This window comes from Vombatus ursinus, unplaced genomic scaffold (genome assembly GCF_900497805.2).
Source record: "Vombatus ursinus unplaced genomic scaffold, bare-nosed wombat genome assembly UNPS02015175.1, whole genome shotgun sequence".
NCBI classification, from domain to species: domain Eukaryota; kingdom Metazoa; phylum Chordata; class Mammalia; order Diprotodontia; family Vombatidae; genus Vombatus; species Vombatus ursinus.
The window spans coordinates 11,064,611-11,080,803 of NW_020954953.1; the positions used below are offsets into that span (position 1 = coordinate 11,064,611).

At 33.8% G+C, this 16,193-nt stretch overlaps 1 protein-coding gene across 1 annotated transcript in view; it reads right to left on the minus strand.

Annotated features, from left to right (window-relative positions):
* The window catches only part of LOC114031409 (E3 ubiquitin-protein ligase parkin-like), a 1,828,862-nt gene that overhangs the window by 1,477,558 nt on the left and 335,111 nt on the right, over nt 1–16,193 (minus strand). The gene's annotated exons all lie outside the window — the stretch shown is intronic.

The following is a 16,193-nucleotide window of genomic DNA, read 5'->3' on the forward strand; positions in this document are numbered from 1 at the left end:
TTTTTTTTTTTAAACAATGGGGTTGGGGTAGGAGGGAGAGAAAATCGATTTGTATTAATTAAAAATATTTAATTGAAAAAATAGAGTAAATATCCTAAAGAATGATTATCAGTAAACAAAGAACAGCACGGGGAAAACAATATCATTTTAATTGCTTACACACTGGTTGTACTAGCGAATGTTTTAGAAAAGGGGTGGGGAACCTTTGCCCTCAAGGCCACATGTGGCCCTCTAGGTCCTCAAGTGCAGCCCTTTGACTAAATCCAAACTTCATAGAACAAATCCCCTTAATAAAAGGATTTGTTCTCTAAAACCTGGACTCAATCAAAAGGCTGCACCCAAGGACCTAGAAGACCACAGGTTTCCCACCCCTGTTCTAGAGCATATAACAGAATTAGGCTTGTAAAGTGATTGCAAAAATTTAAATTGATGGACAGCTTTTGGATGTCTCAACGAGGTAGTCTGGAGTCTAATAACTTACCTAAATTGGTTTAATGCTGATTGGAAGGGGAAAAACATGAAAATGAGGGAAAAGCAAAGTGAACATGCAGTATTTCACAATTCTGATTCTTGTCCAAGACCCAAAGATTCAGGAGAAAATTGTGCAGATATATAGAAGTGTGGAACCCTCCTGAACCCATTCAATTCAGTTGGACACCTTAAGGAGAATTATGATAAAGAAGTTAGTTTTCCCAGCAATCATGCATAGCTGAGTCCTTGGGTTGACTGGCATTACTGAGAAAAGGGAAGTACTCTCAATTAAGATCCACTTCCACTTGTTAACATCACAAGCAGGAACACCAGAGTCTTGAAGAAGAGACCAACTGTGAGGGTCAGTAAGACCAGTAGCTTCAAAGATAATCAATTAAACTAGTACAACATACATTTTTGCTTTTAACTGAAAAATGCCCTGAATGAGGTTCATAAAAAGTGGTACTTTATTATATTTAAATATGTGTGTTTTTCTACAGTAATGTTAGTTTTTTAGCATTTAATTTATTTTTTCTCAATTACATGTAAACAAAAATTTTTAGCATTTGTTTCTTATTTTGTGTTCTAAGTTCCCTCTCTTCCTCTCTCATCTAATCCCTCCTTGAGAAAGCAAGCAATTTGCTATAGATTATACATGTACAGTCATGCAAAACATTTCCATATTAGTCATGTTGTAAAAGAAAATATAGACCTAAAAAACCCCCAAGAATAATAAAGAAAGTAAAAAAAAAAGTATGCCTCAATCCGTATTCAGACTTCATCACTTCTTTCTCTGAAGAGGGATAACATTTTCATCATAAGTCCTTCAGAATTGTCATCGTACTGGATCACTGTACTGCTGAGAATAGCTAAGTCATTAACAGTTGATCATCATACAATATTACTTCTACTGTGTACAATACTCTTCTTGTTCTGCTCACTTCACTTTGCATCAGTTCATGTAAGTCTTCCCAGGTTTTTCTGAAAGCATCCGGCTCATCATTTCTTATACCACAATGATATTCCATCATAATCACATAACGCAACTTGTTCATTCCCTAATTGATGGGCATCTCCTCAATCTCCAATTCTTTGCCACTACAAAAAGAGCTGCTATAAATATTTATGTATATACAGGCCCTTTTCCTTTTTTTTTTTTGATCTCTTTGGGGTATAGACCTAGTAGTGTTATTGCTGAGTGGTATTACTATAGTTTTTTGATGGTTATATGTAGAAATATCCTCCATTTTTTTTATCATGCTTAATCACCAATCTATCTGTACTTTTCAGACTTAATATAGAAATCTGAGTTATCACTATTATTAATATAAGAATAACAATAATAATTATCATGATTTAAGTAGGAATTAGACTAAATCATTGGAGCACAGATTTAGAGCAGGAAAGGATCTCCAAGGCCATTTAGTCAAATTTCTTTCCCCCTATGCCTCATTTTGTGGAGGAGGAGATTGAAGCTAGTGATGTTGAATGACTTGTCCAAGGTCATATAGGTAGTCAGCACTAAAGGCAGATGTAATATTCATGTCCTCTAACTTCAGATGACCATTGAGGACTTTTAAACTCTAAGATTCTATAATTCTAAACTTCTTCCAACAGTGTCTGAAAGCCCCTATAATTCATTTCTCCTCACAAACATTCCTTAGTTTCCTTTATTTCTAAAAAAAAAATAGCCCAAATACTTCTTCTGACTCTGTAACACATATAAAATCTGTACATCCCCATATCAAAAAATTGCCATTTCATGATTAAGAATGAGAACGGCATGTTTATACTTAACCAAAATTGGTTTCTAAAATGATGTTTTAAATGTTTGCTAATAAAGACTTGGACTAGCTTGGAGAACCTTACCTTTTTAAATTCTCTATAAATCCCTGTATGAATTAGAGATGAAAATAATCTAAAATAGTGGAATAAAATAAGAGTAAATGCACTTTTTAAGAGTGCACTTAAATTTAAAAATATTTTAACACTTAATTTAAAAATAATCACTGCCCATGTTGAGTATTAGGGAAGTATGGCTAGATAAAAGTTCATGGATTATAGATCCATGCATCTTGGTGGACTAAAAGCACAGTCATACGTGACATGGAGCTGACTAAGTTGTATTACTAGAAACAGGATCTAGAATAAAAGAGGTGACAGAACTACTATATTCTGACTTGGTTAGATCACAAAATAAAAATATCTGACATTTATGTAAACATTCTTTAATGTTTACAAAATGCTTTTTCTACATCGCCTCATTTGATGCTCAACAACTTATAAGCCAGGCACCCTAAGTATGATTATGCCCATTGTACAGAGGGGGAAACCAAAGTTCATGAAAGCTAAATGACCTGTCCCTAGTTGCACAGCTACTAAACTCAAAACCAAGTCCTTTCTGACTCCATGTCTATTGTTCTCAAGACTCTACCACAGAATCATTCCATTTAGTTGCAAGAAAAACATTTTACAAACCTTAAGGTGCAGTAAGAATGTAAATTATTTTAAGTGCTATATTTCAGAAGCACATTTACAAGTTATTCCACGCTTTAAACTTGAAAATCATATTAAAGAATAATAATTTAAAAATGCAAGTAAATAACAAGGCAACCAATGGAGTGAGATTACAAAGAACCATTTTATATAGATATTGAAAGATGAAACTATTGATGTTTACCCTAGAAGAGAGAAGACTAGGGTTGGTGGAGTAGGTAAGGACATAAGCAGTATCTTTTGTAGTCTAAAGGGTTGTACTAAGGATTAGATACTGGCCTTACTCCATTTGGTTGCAGAGGTTAGAACTAGTAATAATGGGCATAAATTACAGGGGGAAATATTTATTTTCAGCGTAAGGAAGAACTTCTAAATGACTACAGATAACAAAAACAACTAAAAATAATGAGCTATCTTTAAAAGTGATGAAATTTTTGTCAGTGGTAGACAAATAGAGATTAGATAGCCATTTGTTGATTGTTTCAACCAGTTTTTTAGTTGATCCTCTAGACATACCATCATATCATCTGCACAGAGTGGAAATCTACAGAGAGTCATAGTTCTGTTTCCTCGTTGCCTATTCTTGCTTCCTTCAATTTCTTTTTCTTGTCTTACTGCTATATAGCTAGTATTTCTAGGACAATATTGAATAATAATAGTGACAAAGGACGTTCTTATACAGGAACACTTTTAAACGCAAAACTATTCTGAGAACTAATGAGCTCAGATTACATGGATTACATACACATACATATACATACACAGATATATGTATATATGGAAGCATATATGCATATTGTATATATATATACACATGCATATATTTATATATATATAAAATCCTCATGGTATAAAAACAGTACCAATTGCATCATCCAGGATGTCATGCAAATGCAGTAGACACTATAATGACTCTACAAGAGAGAATAATAAGATAATGCTTGAGCACTCATTCTTTCAAGTAAATATGTTTTTCCATACCAGGGTTCAATAAATCTGGAGGACAATTAGGGAGCTAGCTCAAGTTAGCAAAGGAAAATAAAGATGGTTGTAGGGAGATTATTTCTCTCAGGGCCTTTTTATTCTTCCCAGTCTTGCTTTAGTGAATTTTAACTATAATAGAATCACTGTATCATCATCCATTATGATCTGTACGTGATTCAGATTCTAAGGATACACAAATTCTTAAAGAGATCTCTGGAATAAAATGAAGGTATTTATTTTTCTTGGAAAAGATACAATGAATGAAGTGAAGTGTTTATTTCTGCTGAAAAGAAAAGAACTAGAGAGGAAACATACAATGGCAGCTTGGAATGTACATAGTTCATTTTTTAAAAATAGACAGCAACAAGAAACTTTGAGTAACCATAGGGGCTTCTAAAATGCATTTTACATTTCTTTGAAAGATGTAAGCAAGGTGACATCAATACCACCCTTGGGCATGATTCACCCATGACTCAGAGCGCAACATGTCACCTACTGTTAAGCCAAAATCATTTACTGAAGCAGCAATAGGAACTCTTCCTCGGTATTGCACTTTAAATATATTTTCAGTCCTGCTCAGTGACTTAATAAAGTTTATGGATGAATAATGGGCAGAGAAACTGGGTCTAGGCAATGAAAAGCAAAACAGAAATTTCAGAGTTGGGAGCTGTACAATTAACTTGATCATCATAAAAAGCTAAAGAGGACAATTCAATGGATTTTGGCACCTGAATTATCTGGGCTGGCTGTCTCCATTGATCACATTAACTCAGTAAGTGTCAAATCATGGTTTCACTTCATGATTTTTAGACACAATTTCAGCATGAATAAGCTGCCTGTAAATATGCAAATATCAGAACCTTTAGCCTTGACCTTAAGACATATACACATTTATTAGAACTCCAATGCACATAATATGCTTGCTTATCTACTGGTAATATAAGGAGCCCTCATTTCCCTGGCTGTTACAAAGAGGCCGGAAAAAAACACTGCAACTAAGGAAGTATTAAAAAATAAACAGGCTAAAAAATTCCCTTCACCTATGATTGAACTTTTCTTTTCTGTTTTCTAAATGGCTCAACTTTTGTTTTGGGTAAAGTATTAAAAAACCAGTTAAACAAATGGAAAACAATAAACAGCCCTGATCTCACTCTATTACTTATCAGAAGAGAATAGCTAAAGGAGGGTCTCTGTTTAAAGAAAAGGCAGCCTTCTCTCTCTGACCACTTGCTGAAGGAAATAATTGGATGGTAGCAGTGGAACTTTCTTTTTGTAGTCAATAATAAAAAAATACATTTTTGAACACAGTTGACAGGCCCTGGTGAGTTACGGCAATCCAGGGGTTCATATGAGAAGTAGGTAAAAATGAAATGATAAAAATGAAAAGATGTTGTTGTTCAGTCACATCCACCTCCATGTGACCTCATTTGGGATTTTTCTGGCAGAGAAACTGGAATGGTTTGCCACGGCCTTTTCCAGCTCATTTTAAAAATGAGGAAACTGAGGCAAACAGGTATAAGTGTCTTGCCCAGGGTCACACAGCTAAGTGTCTGAGGTGGGATTTGAACTCAGATCTTCCTGACTCCAGGCCTGACACTATACATTGCTTCACTAGCTACCCAATATTATCATATGTACCAAGTATATAACAAACAATGTGATAAAAGAAACAGGTAGCAACCATAGTGCACAAATAAGGAGATATTCATAATTTTTTTAAATCCTTTGAATCTTTATTTTTAATTGTTATTTTATTATGACATACCATGGTCCCAGGGCACCTATGTGCTACGCTGGATAGAGTGCCGAGCCTGGAGTCAAGAAGACTCATCTTCCTGAGTTCAAATCCATCCTCAGACACTTGCTAGCTGTGTGACCCTAGGCAAGTCACTTAACCCTGTTTGCCTCAGTTTCCTCATCTATAAAATGATCTAGAGAAGAAAATGGCAAACCACTCCAGTATCTTTGCCAAGAAAACCCCAAATGGGGTCAGGAAGAGGAGGGCACAACTGAAAACAACTGAACAACAATAATGATCCAAGGTGAGAGCTCTGGAACTGAAGTCATGAACACCAGTGATTTTACATTTACTAAGTGTGTGACCAGAGGCAAGTCAGTATCTCTTCTAAACCTGTTTCTTTAATTGCCAGTGGGGGATAGTCGTTCCTCCCCTTCAAAATTGTTATGAGGATGAAATGAATTAATGTATATAAAAACTTCAGTCACACATAAATGTCAACTATTAATATTTTTGTTGTTGTAATTTAAAACTGAAGACTGGAATGTAAGCTCCAAGAAAATAAGGACTGTGGCATATATTTCTTTGTCATTCCCTTACCGCTTAGCACAATGCTGCACACACTCGAAACACTTAAAAATGTTCTTTGAAGGGGAAGAACTGAAATAACCAGACTCTACTTCTGCACGGTTTTCCCTCTCCTCCTCTCAGAGCACCCATTAATTCTATGAAACAGTAGAAAACCCAAGCATCTTTTTTTTTTCGACTTGGTCTGTGGTCTCCAATTGGGGAAGGGACCAGAAATGTGCTATGATTGCAAACCAGAATTTCATTCTAGAAATTAAATAATAAACACATATATAAATGCAAATAAATAAATACTGGCTATCTCTAATGTCATGAAGTCTAATTGGGACTGGGGAGACCTTAGCATCAAGTCAACACAATTAAATGTGTATGTATGATGGGCTAGGCTGAATATCATTATTTATTGAGAGGAATTAAGGCTACCTCTGACATAAAAAGTGAGAAAGCAAAGGTAAATATTTCTTCCTCTACCATTGTTCAGTGAAAGAAGATAGATCGTGATGTATGCTGAAGAACACATGGTAGTATTTGACAGAAGCAACAATTTCTATCATTTCTAATGTTCTTTTCAGATCTCTGAGTTCCTGGTAGCATCATAAACAGCTCTTAATTTGATGTAGTCCCTAATAAGATCCAAGGATGATATATTAATTTCTGAGAAATACTGCAACAAAGTATAGTTGTTTCTTTACTCTTATCATATCCTGATAGGGAAAGAGGAGTCATCCTTGGAAAAAAAGAGGGTATTTTAAAGGCTGCTAGAAAGCAAAGACTAGAAGCATGTGGTCATTCAATGTACAATGAAAACACTGAATTTTTTCAATGAGTCTTCCTTATGTCTTTGTGCAAATGAAGATTGCTATATATGATTAGTGATAGCAGTTGCACCGAGTCAGGCCGTCACGGGAAGAGATATTGGATAGGTCATGTGTTAAAAACTATAAACAAGAGATGGACAGATTCTATGCCATGGAAACATAAGTGTCTGACCAGAAGGAAACTCTTGCCAGAACTGGTCAATGGTCTGCTTGTTCAGACAGAAATTGGAATAGAGAGCATAAGTTCATCCATTCAGTTACTGGTAGATATTTGTGCCTAAAAGGTTAAGCAAGGTCAGTTCTAAAGAAAAATTAAGTAAAAGGTGAATTAAAAATATACTATTTCCATTCTAGAAATGAAAAAAAAGCATTTCATTGATGACTGTCAGCTGTCTTTAGAAAAAAAAAGACATAGGGAGAGGGCTATTTGATGGCAAACTCAGCTGGTTCAAGAGACATTCACTTAGTGCCTCCTATTTGTAGGACACTACTCATATAAAAATATGAAAAGTATTCTTAAAAATTAGCTATCAGGTACAGATTGTTTTTAATTTTGAATTAATTAATGAATCTTTTTCAGATACACTCCTCCATTAAGCTAAGTGTTCCAAAATGAAAAGATGTATGGTTAGCTCTGTCAAGAGGCTGATAAGCTAAGGTAATAAACTTAACAGGGATAAAGTTGATATCTAAAGTTATAGCCAAAATTAATTTAAAGGCAGACAGTGGAGCACAATAAACAGTACCACCAGAATTATCCAGAATTATGACTTGTGGCCTTCTGCCAACCTCAGGCACTAAAGAAGTTCAAATGATCTCATTGTGGTATCATGACTTCATATAAAAATATTTTATTTGCACAGCTCTGCAGTTCATTTGAAAAAAGGAAATATCACCCAGGGCAAGAATAAACACAGGCAAAATAACACCTATTCTTTTGCCTATTTTTAAAATCCCAAACATATATAATTGTCCACCACTTACTGTTTACCATTTATCTAATAATTTTTAGTGATTTTCTACTACATGTAAACAATGGGAGAAGTCAGACAATTTATATTTTTAAATTTCAAGTCCTATCACAGAGTCATAACTCTTCTGCTAGTAGTGATTAATTTATAATTAGATATGTATACATACATACATGTATCTATCTATCTCTCTCTCTTTATACATAAACAAAAATATCTCAAAGCAAACATTACATGTGTGATAGTCAACATGCTAACATACCTTCATCAAATCTTTGAAAGTCCTTTGTCTTTATAAAGTTAGAAAAAATAATAACAAAATTCACCTGGAAGAGCTGAAAGGTCCAGAAAGTCAAGGGAATTAATGAAAAGAAATGCAAGGAAAGGTGCCCTAGCCATATCAGATCTAAAACTATATTATAAAACAGCAATCACCAAACTTCATGGTACTGGCAAAGAAAGACAGTGGCGGATCAGTGCTAAATAGGTTCGGTACACAAGACACAGTAGTCAATGACTATAGCAATCCACATTTGATAAACCCAAAGATTCCATCTTCTGGAATAAGGACTCACTATTTGACAAAAACTGCAGGGAAAACTGAAAAATAGTATGGCAGAAACTAGGCATAGACCAACATCTTACATTGTATACCAAGATAAGGTCACAATGGGTACATGATTTAGACATAAAGAGTGAAACTATAAGCAAATTAGGAGAGCAAGGAATAGTTTACCTGTCAGATCTTTGGAGAACAGAAGAATTTATGACCAAATAAGAGATAGAGAACATTAGAAAATGTAAAATGGATAATTTTGATTACATTAAACTAAAGATTAGAAGGGAAGAAGAAAGCTGGGAAACAATTTTTATAGCCAATGTCTCTGATAAAGGCCTCATTTCTAAAATATATAGAGAACTGAGTCAAATTTATAATACAAGTCATTCCCCCAACTGATAAATGGTGAAAGGATATGAAAAGGCAGTTTTCAGATGAAGAAATTAAAGCTATCTATAGTCATGGGGGAAAAAATGCTTTAAATCACTATTGATTAGAGAAATGCAAATTAAACAGCTTTGAGGTGCCACATCATACCTATCAGATTGGCTAACATGACAAAACAGGAAAAAGATAAATTTTTGGCGAAAATGTGGGAAAATTGGGACACTAATGTATTGCTGGTGGAGTTTTGAACTGATCCAACCATTCTGGAGAGCAATTTGGAACTATACCCAAAGAGCTATAAAACTGTGCATACGTTTTGATCCAGAAATACCGCTACTAGGTCTGTATCCCAAATACATCATAAAAAACGGGAAAAGACCCACATGTACAAAAATATTTATAGCAGTTCTTTTTGTGGTGGCAAAGAATTGGAAATTGAGGAAATCCCCATCAATTGAGGAATGGCTGAACAAGTTGTGGTATATGAATGTAGGGGAACATTATTGTCCCATAAGAAATGATGAGCAGGCAGATTTCAGAAAAACCTCTAAAAACTTACATGAACTGATGCTGAGTAAAGTGAGCAGAACCAGGAGAACATTATATATAGTAACAGCAACATTGTACAATGATCAACTTTGATAGACTAAGCTCTTCTCAGCAATGCAATGATCTAGGACAATTCCTAAAGACTCTTGATGAAAAATTCTATCTACATTCAGAGAAAGAACTATGGAGTCCAAATGTAAATAGAAGCACACTATTTTCTCCCTCTTTTTTTTCTTTCTTGTGGTTTTTTCTCTTTTGTTCTGATTCTTCCTTCATAACATCACTAATGTGGAAATGTTTAATATGATTATACATGTGTGGCCTACATCAGATTGCATTCCATCTTGGGGAGGGGGAAAATTTAAAACTCAAAATCTTATTAAAGTGAATGTTGAAAACTATAAATAAGTAAACAAACAAATTAATTAATTAAATTATTTTAAAAAGTCCTTTGTCAATTTAACTCACTACTAAGAAAAGGATCAGGACTGTTAAAGAATCTGACATTATTTAATAAATAAATAGCATAATTAATTTATTTGTCCAAGATTACACACACAGACCAGTGGAGAACCAAATTCTAGATACCTAGTTCTGATGCTTTGTGTTACAATTAGTTATCATCTTAGCAAATAACAATAAAGTTCAATTTGTATCATGCCTTCATTAAATTTCCTAATAGGAAAAAATAAATTATAATTTCTGTTAATTTTTGTGCTATTTCTCAGCTTGCTTGTGAAAGTTCAATCCTGGTTACTCAACTTTATTTCCCACTGATTACCAACCTTTATTTGATTCAGCCTGATCTTTCCACTGTCCTCAACTGCAATCTTATTTCTGTATCTTTGTCCATGATCTTTGTCTATCTGCAATCCTCTACCCCATTTAGCCAAACTTTACTTGTTTCTCCAAGGATAAGCTGTGTGCTAGCCCACAATGGTCTTTCTACTTTGAATTCCTAGAGCTTTTCTTGTTTTTCTCATTCACTATAATCCTTTATTATACCTCTTTCCTATATGCATGCTTTGTGTCTCTAAAAATATTTTAAGCCACAGGGAGAGTTCATGTTATACATTTCTTTCCTGATCCCTCTGCACACTTGTACATTGGCTTCTGTGCACATAGTAAGCTCTTGGTAAATGTTTACTGAGTTGATAGTGATTGAGGGTGAGTACTAGTCCAGGTGAAAGCTTGGGTGAAAAGACAAATGATAAGATGTATGAAGAGACTAAAAAAGAGAAGATCATGCAATACATATTTTATTGAAAACCAAATTTAAAAAATGTAGCTTAACCTTCTATATGCCTCTAGGTAAAGCTGGAGAGCAAAGAGTATGCAAAAGAAATGGTAGATATAGTCCCCATGTTATACTAGGATCTCACTGGAGAGATGAATTGTACTCAAGAAACAAACATAGAAGGAAATGATACTAATAATTAGTATTAATATAGCACTTTAAGGTTTACAAAGTATTTTACACATATCATCTCATTTAATTTTCATAATAGACCTGTCAAGTAGGGCTATTATTAGCTCCATTTTACAGTTGAAAAAACTAAAACTAAGAGAAATTAATTGACTTGTCCAGGATCACATAGCTAGTATGTGATTCTTCTTGAGGCAGGATCTGAAGTAAAATCTTACTGACTCCAAACTTAACACTCTATCTACAACTCCACACTACCTCCTTACCATGCAATAAAATGCTTAATTATGTTGATCTTAATGTATTGAGAAAAAGAAATTTTATTAAAATTTTTGGCAGGGTGAAGGTTGGAGGTATAAAGTAATATAGATCTCAGCCTTAATCAAACATATAATATCTTAGAACTATGTAATATACCTGCTTCAAATAGTCCCTTGACAAGGGACCGTTTCTAGGGAAATTCTTTTACAGAACAACCTCTATTTTTTTTTTTTTTGCAAATAACTACAAGGAGGCTTCATTGCAATTTAAATACCAATTAAATTTTTAGGTTCAAGTTGTGAAGTAACACAACACAACCTCATATGTGTGTATATTTATGTGTGTATATACATATACATACATATATCTATATCTAAATATCTGTATCTATATATTTATATGTATATAGGGTCATTCTGTTTTTAAGCAATGAAATCAACACAACCACTAGAAAACAGACGGCATTTGCAAAAGAAAATATCATGTACTTGGATGAATGGTTCACCAAGCTGCTTGTTTCTTTATTTCTTTGACTTATATTTCTTTGATTTATAACTGGGAGGGACTTTTAAGCTCACCTAGTCAAGCCTCCTTATTTGACAGACTAAGAAACTGAGGCCCAGAGTGGTGAAATAACTTACACAAAGTTACACAGATAGTATTAAACTCCTTTCAAGCTTCTCTGAATTCAAATCCCACCCCCCCCGACTTTTGTAATATATCATTTTACCACGGTTACTCATATTCACTTTACAAAAATTGGATAATTGGAAGGGAATGATGATGCCTATGAAGGAAAAAATATAATTATGTCCAAAATGGCTAAGAAATGAATTAGCATCAATCTTTGTTACTGGAACACATTTAAAAAATACTTCACAAATCTGAACTCTCTTCAAATTATGGCAAGTTATATTCTATTACATGAATTTTGCTTTTGTTAGGGTTGCATTCTGTTGTTTAAAAGACACATCTGTTAATATCTTTCTTTCAGTTACATATAATCTTAAGATCATCAAGGCTTCCGAAGATAAGAGTTTTATTCTATGGAGGTACCAACATTGTCATGTCCAGGGGTCGAGGTTAGAAGAACGCCACCTGTAACATTTAATGGGCCATTTCATTGCTTTCCGAATCCTCAGCAATTCAACCAGAGAAACCTTAAAAATAGATTCAGTTTTTAAGTTTTTAATGTTATCAACTGTGTCCTCTCAAAATCGGACACCTTGATATTTCATTATGACACCATGCAAGTAGCCCTTGGAGTCCTTCAGACAAAAATATACCTTCTATATTATATGTATCATATATATACACACACACACACACACACACACACACACACACACACACTAAGCATTAAATTGTTGTTGGTTAACTATAAAAGGGTTGTGTTATTATGAGCAAATTAGGGACTTCTGGGAAGCAAAGCCAAGACAGCAAGTAGAAAAAGCACTTAACTGATCTCTCCCAACATTCCACTCCAAAAAACTTTAAGATAATTATTCACATCAAATTCTGGAGTGGCATGGCCAAAAATGGTGAGGGTGAGACATTCGTTCAGCATAAGAAAACTTAAAAGATTGGTGACATGTGGATGGAGGCTAGCCCAGAGGCCACATGGATGAAACACCAATGGTGAGACTAGATGGCGGTGAGAGAAGCAACAGCTGCTTTGGGAGCTCTCAAGCCAGAGGCAGTAAGGGGACCTGGGAACTGATAAGAAAAAATGACATAGATTTGTAATATTACCAGACAGGGCAATAAATGCTGTTTGGCAAATCTGTTGCCTATATCCGTCCACATTCGAATCAAAGACCAAATCATAGAAACAATCAATAATTTTAGAAAAGAATTACAACAACAAGACAACATTCCAAAATTTGTGGGATGCAGACAAAGCAGCACTTAAGGGAAAATTATATCTCTAAACCCATACAATGGAAAAAAAAAAACCTAGGGGAAAAAAAACAAAAAAACAACAACAAAAAAACCAAATAAAACACCAAAATGAAATTCCTGAATATCAAAGGAGAGATTGATAAAACTGGTTGATAAAACTGATTTGCTTAAAACAAAGAAAGAAGAAAACCACATTATTAGTATCAAAAATTAAAAGGGTTAATGCACCACTAATGGAAATGAAATCAAAGCAATTCTTAGGAGTTATTTTGCCCAATTATATTACAGTAAAACTGACTAAGTGAAATGAATGGATATTTACAAAAATATAAACTGTCCAGATTACCAGAGAGGAAATAGCATACTTAAATAACGCTGTCTTAGAAAAAGAAATTAAATAAGCCATCAATGAGCTCCTTAAGAAAAAAAATCACCAGGACCAGATGGTTCTACATGTAAACTTTACCAAACATTTAAGGAACAATTAATCCTAATACTATATGAACTATTTGAATAAAAAAAAGGTAAAGAAGTGATCCCACCAAATTCCTTTTATGACACAAATATAGTGCTGATACCTAAGCCAGGGAGAGCCAAAACTGAGAAAGAAATCTATAGACCAATTTCCTTAATTAATATTGATGCAAAAAATGTAAATAAAACACTAGCAAGGAGATTACAGCAATATATAACAAAGATCATGTACTGGGACCAAATGGTATTTATAAACGGAATGCAGGGCTGGTTCAATATTGGGAAAACTATCAGCGAGAGTGACCATATCAATAACGAAAACAACAAAATTATACGATTATATCAATAGATGCTGAAAAAGCCTTTGACATAATACAACACTTATTCTTATTAAAAAAATAAACAACTAGAAAGCACAGGAATAAATGAGGCCTTTTCTAAATAAGCAATATCTATCTAAAACCAAGATCAATCTATAATAGGGATAAACATGAAGCCTTCTCAATAAGATCAGGGATAAAGCAAAGATGACCATTATCATCACTATTATTCAATATTGTACTTGAAATGCTAGCTATAACAATAAGACCAAAAAATTGAAAGAATAAATATACGCAATGAGGAAACAAAACTATCACTCTTTTCAGAGGATATGATGATATATTTAGACAGCCCTAGAGAATCTATTAAAAAACTAGCTGAAATGATTAACAACTTAACCAAAGTTACAGGATATAAAATAAACACACATAAATCATCAAAATTTCTATAAACTACTAACAAAATCCAGCAGGAAGAGACAGAAAGAGAACTTCCATTTAAAATAACTTCAGACAATATAAAATGTTTGGGTGTCTATCAGCCCATACAGACCCAAGGACTATATGAACACAATTACAAAACACTTTTCACATAAACGAAAACAGATCTAAACAACTGGAGAAATATTAATTGCTCAAGCGTAGGCCAAGCCAATATAAGAAAACAACAATTCTACCTATGTTAATTTACTTATTTAGTGCCATACCAATCAAAGTACCAAAGACTTATTTTACAGCACTAGAAAAAAGTATAACAAAATTCATTTAAAAAAAGAAAAAGTCAAAAAATATAAAGGGGAATCAATGAAAAAAATGTGGAGGAATGTGGTGTAGAAGTACCAGATTTAAAACTCTATTACAAAGAGGTAATCATCAAAACAATCTGGTACAATCTGGTGGATCAATGGAATAGATTAGGAACACAATACACCGCAGTACATGACTGTAGTAACTACTGTTTGATAAACCCGAAGATCCAAACTTTCAGATTAAGAAATCACTGTTTGACAAAAACTGCTGGGAAAACTGAAAAAAAAAAAAAAAAACAACCAAAAAAACAGTTTGGCAGAAACTAGGTATAGACCAGCATCTCACATTTATATCAAGATATGAAAATACATAAGTGATTGTAGACATAAGGGGTAATATCATAAGTAAATTAGGGGATGATGGAAAAATTTACCTGTCAGATCTTTGGATAAGTGAAGCATTCATTGCCAAACAAGAGATAGAGAAGAATATGGGAAGTAAAATAGATAATTTCAATTATATGAAATTAACAAAACTATGTAGCCAAAATTAGAAGGAAAACAGGAAACTGAGAAAATATTTTACAACAATTTTCTTTTATAATGGTTTCCTTTCTCAAAGATATAGTGAATTAAGCCAAATTTATAAAAATAAGAGCCATTCCCCAGTTGATAAATTATGAAAAGTTGTGAACAGACAGTTTTCAGAAGAAGAAATCAACACTATCAATAGTCACATGAAAAAATACTCTAAATAACCACTGATTAGAGAAATGAAAATTAAAACAACTCTGAGGTACTACTTCACATCTATCGGATTGACTTACAAGACAGAAAAGGAAAACGATAAATACTGGAGGGGATGTAGGAAAATTGGAACACTAATGCATTGTCGGCAGAGTTGTGAACCAGTCCAACCATTCTGGAGAACAATTTGGAACTAGGCCAAAAGGGATATAAAACTTGCATACTCTTTTCCCCAGTATTACGACTATTATAAGAGAAATTTCTGTATCCCAAAGGGATAAAAAAAGTAAAAGGACCTATTTATACAAAAATATTTACAGCAGTTCATTTTGTGATCACAACGAATTGGAAATCAAAGGAATGTCTAACAATTAGGGAATGGCTGAACAAATGGTTGTATGTGATTATGAAGGAATATGTTGTACTGTAAGAAATGAACGGCAGGATGGTTTCAGAAAAACCTGCAGACTTATATGAACTCATGCAAGGTGAAGGTAGTGGAACCAGGAAACGTTATACACAGTAACAGCAATATTGTAAGGATGATGAACAGTGAACGATTTAGCTACCTCGATCAAGACAATGATCCAAGATAATTCCAGAAGACCCGTGATGAAAATGCTATCCACCTCCCAAGAGAGCAGTGATGAACTCTGAATGCAGACTGAAGTATACTTTTTTATTTTCTTTATTTTCTTCCTTTTTTGTCTGCTTTCTTTTGCTATATGACTAATATGGAAATGTGCTTTGCAT